We start from the raw sequence: 4,152 nt of genomic DNA on the forward strand, positions 1-4,152 counted from the left end.
CTTCTTCTTCTTCTTCTTCTTCTTCTTCTTCTTCTTCTTCTTCTTCTTCTTCTTCTTCTTCTTCTTCTTCTTCTTCTTCTTCTTCTTCTTCTTCTTCTTCTTCTTCTTCTTCTTCTTCTTCTTCTTCTTCTTCTTCTTCTTCTTCTTCTTCTTCTTCTTCTTCTTCTTCTTCTTCTTCTTCTTCTTCTTCTTCTTCTTCTTCTTCTTCTTCTTCTTCTTCTTCTTCTTCTTCTTCTTCTTCTTCTTCTTCTTCTTCTTCTTCTTCTTCTTCTTCTTCTTCTTCTTCTTCTTCTTCTTCTTCTTCTTCTTCTTCTTCTTCTTCTTCTTCTTCTTCTTCTTCTTCTTCTTCTTCTTCTTCTTCTATTATTCACATCCAAACAGCTCACAGCACAATTACATAAAAAGGTTGGATGAATTCGAAGAGGACACACATGCACACGTATTTCTAAAATGTGATGCTGCTGTTTGGGCTGAACTGTATCACATGGGTGCCTCATCATGACAGCGGCATAAACTCACAAACCTTCTGTCTTTGCTACACGCAGTCAGCCGAGCAGAGGGTTCCACTGCCGCTAATGCTTTGACCTTTGGTTTGTTTGGGGATTACTCCAAACAGTTTAGTGAAATGTGTTGCGATCACTGCTGTGATTCGGTCTTTTCATGCCCTATAAGCCTCGTGCCAGTTACAGCAGGGAAAACGTTATTCGGTCACTTCCTCTCACCCGCCCTCAGCTTCATTTTGCCCTTTGACGGCGACTTCAGTCTCCTGATTGCGATGATCCATCCTCATACCGATGACGCACCGCAATGCAACATGAAGGAATATTTCTGTAATTCACACCTTCTTCATTCTCTATGATGTATTTCTGTCTCCTCTGGAGAGACACGTTGGAAAACAGATGTTCTTCGTTGAATTAATGAATCAAGTAGATGCACAAATAAATATGTTAAAGAGGTATAGGCCGGAGGAAAGGTTGGTATAAACATGAGGTCATTGTGTAAATGATACCTGGTTGAAAATAGGGGCATATTTGGGTTGAACATAGTAGCATTGGGGTAGATGTTTATGAGTCGTACATATGATTGATATTTAGTTAATTCAGTTTGAGTTAATCCAACTTGTTTGTAAAGATTTGTATAGACTTTGGTATGTTTATTCTTCATTTTGTTATTTTGTAAATATTTGTTACGTTATGTTCGAAATAAATAAAATCAAATAAAATCTATGTTTTCATCATCACTGTGCAATATCTCCCCTGAGAGGTCATCCAATTCCAGCACAGCACTGGGCTCACGAACATCAGGTCTGGCAGCAGTGACGAGCCTCAGGCACCGGCCGCGGCAGCGTAACCTTCAAGTCCGGCTGTTGTTATTTTCCATAGAGGTCATCAGCTAAGAATGTGAAGCACGCAGAGCCTGAAACATGACTTTCTCCTCCCAATAACCGCCACCACTCCTCTACAGTACCTCCCCCATTTCTGTTTGTGATTGATCTACGCTTTAAAGCACATCTAAAAGGAACTCCATCATCCTACTGCATACACCCACGTCGGGTCTCCTGCTGTGCCTGGCACACACTTTGTCAGTACGTTCCAAGAGTAGCAATCGTTTGAGAGACCTGTGGCTATGTTATCCTGTTAGCCTGCTGGATAAGTTCATCTAAACCTTGAACTCTACATAATATGAAACAAAGGATTGCAATTAGACAAGATGCAGAATTCATTATTCATTCAGTTACGATTAAGATAATTTAATATATCTATAATATTAACTTTCCAACAGCTACTTTTAGATATATACTGACACATTGTTAATCACGGAGATGCTGTTCTGTATATAAACTGTAAACAGAAGGCTATGATGGCTAAATGTTAGAGTTAAAGAAGGATTTAGTGCTGTCCTGTTGTAATATAGAGTTGAGATCTACACAGGTCTACTTGGTTCCTCGTAATCAAGACCTGACTCAGGAACTCAGGAGCTGTTGTTGTGTACGTTACTAATAATAACTTATTATATGTGTTAATTGCAGAACAAAAAGGTAGTTTGTTGAGGCAAGACAGAGAATGTGAACTGTGAAGTCTAGAGATAAACGTGTTGCTGCTATCAGCTGTGGGTCTATTTCTGATTGGGTCCAGAATTGTGTTGTCTGGACGCTTACTGGGACTCTTTTCGTTATTTTCAGCTCGAATAAACATTTGCAAAACAACTCATGATACTTTTAATTATTGCCTCTTTCTTTGTTCACTACCGCCAGAGTGATCAATTCTGCCCTCGTCCCGTCAACATCAATTTAAGCTGCCAACAACACAGCTGCCCTTAAAGGGGCAGTGTGTAGCATTCAGGGGGGGGGGGGGGATCTATTGGCATAAATAGAACGGCACACACACACTAAGCACATGGGAAAAGTTTCAGTTGGGTGCAATCTGCAACCTCACCTATAGATGCCTACAAATCCAACACGCTGTGCTTTTAAACAAGCAGCCGCACTGTTCTAGCAGTTAGCAGACTGGCTTATAACCATAGATGTTTCTCTATTGTATTCATCAACACAGCACAAAGCACGCAATCATCCATCGCGTCCTTTGGGCTCCTGGTCATGTGGTTAAGCATAAATTAATTCATTCTATAACTAATAGCGGGTCCGATGAAAAACAGTATAAAGCAAAGAACACGACTCCTGCAAAAACTTGCCAGAAATATCAAATATGTTTTTGTTGTTGTTTACAAAGCAAACTCACCCTCAATGTTGAACTCTCCAGAGTGTGAGAGAATCCACTCCCAACAATCCAGACCGAATGAGTTTATAATGGTTTCATAACTGTAATAAATGTCTTGATTATTACTTTACAAGTATAGGCGGCTGTTACTTGAACCAACAGGAGTGAAACACACTGCCCTGTTGCTTCCTGTGTGTGCGTGTGTTTTATTTCTGGACGTGAGATGTCTGAACAAATGAAACAAAAGAAAACAAGACATACTCTTAAGAGAACCGGAGCAGCTGAGTCTAATCCAGAAATGAATCCATGCCCGATGCATCACAAAATCCAACAAACACGCCCCCCCCCCCCACACACACACACACACACACACACACACACACAGACATAAATAACAGCTCCACTGCATGAGCGCAGCAGTATCGTACAGTTTGCTAAATGGCATCACAGCAGTGAGTAGGTACAAACTTTTATATTGATCCTGGTTGAAACCACGTAAACTTGAGTAACTTAAGCTGTTGATGGGTAACTTACCCCTCTTTCCACACAAGTCTGCTTGTTGACAGTCATTCAATTCCAGCTCGGCAAGTTTGTTCCTCAAAAAAATGGTTTTCGTCTTAAGATGGAGGCAGAAAACTCTCCGAGCACAATTCCTTTGCTCTGAGTTCATGTTACTTTGAGTCCGCCGGGTCCAGCTCTGCTTCCCTCCTGCTGGCTGCTGCACGAGCTGCTAACATGGCAGCATTGATCAACAACCCGTAGGAGAGAGAGCGACCACTACGAGCTCAAACACACACACACACACACACACACACACACAGGTGCATGCTGACTCCTAGCGCATACAAACAAGAGAGGCATAGAGCGCTCAGAGGAGCTCAGTATGAAACGGCTCCTTTGCCAGTGGTTCTCCTTATGTGGCACTCCAACCTTACTCCTCCTCCTCCTCTCCTCCCTCTCCTCCCTCTCCTCCCTCTCCTCCCTCTCTCCCCCCAACAGTTCCAGGACGGAGCAGAGAAAGGACTCAGAAGTTGCAGTTCTAGGTTCAATACTGAGCCCTTTACTTGCGTAATTCACAAAAACAAACTATGGACGAGAAAGTTAAAGTGGAGCAACACAGTGAGGGTTGTTTTTTTCGTACCGTATGCAGAACGAACAGAATGACCGGAAGCATTTGTACGAACTGAGTTCATGTTTGCAACCGTTCTAGAGATTAAAACCCATAACCAGACCTCCAGCTATTCCTCCGATATGGAGACTGGAAGTGAAATGAAATCAGCGATGTTCTACATGTTCATCTAGAAGTTATTCAGCGTAATAAAAATGATGTGATGTTGCTCTCAAAACCCCTTGCTTACTTAGAAAAGCATACATTTCATGCTCTTTCTGACCAAGAGTCAAAGCTGTAGAGATACACTGAAATGCAACATGTAGT

The 4,152-nt window shown here is 41.8% G+C and overlaps 1 long non-coding RNA gene across 1 annotated transcript in view; it reads right to left on the reverse strand.

Moving 5' to 3' along the window:
- Positions 1-3,525, reverse strand: part of LOC306705383 — a 46,159-nt gene extending 42,634 nt beyond the window's left edge. Inside the window, exon 1 of the long non-coding RNA XR_013767338.1 lies at positions 3,252-3,525. This is a non-coding gene — a long non-coding RNA (uncharacterized lncRNA). The remainder of the gene's footprint in view (positions 1-3,251) is intronic.
- Positions 3,526-4,152: the final 627 nt, after the last annotated feature.

The sequence above is a fragment of the Pholis gunnellus genome (assembly GCF_910591455.1).
Source record: "Pholis gunnellus genome assembly, chromosome: 13".
In the NCBI taxonomy this organism is placed as follows: Eukaryota; Metazoa; Chordata; class Actinopteri; order Perciformes; family Pholidae; genus Pholis; species Pholis gunnellus.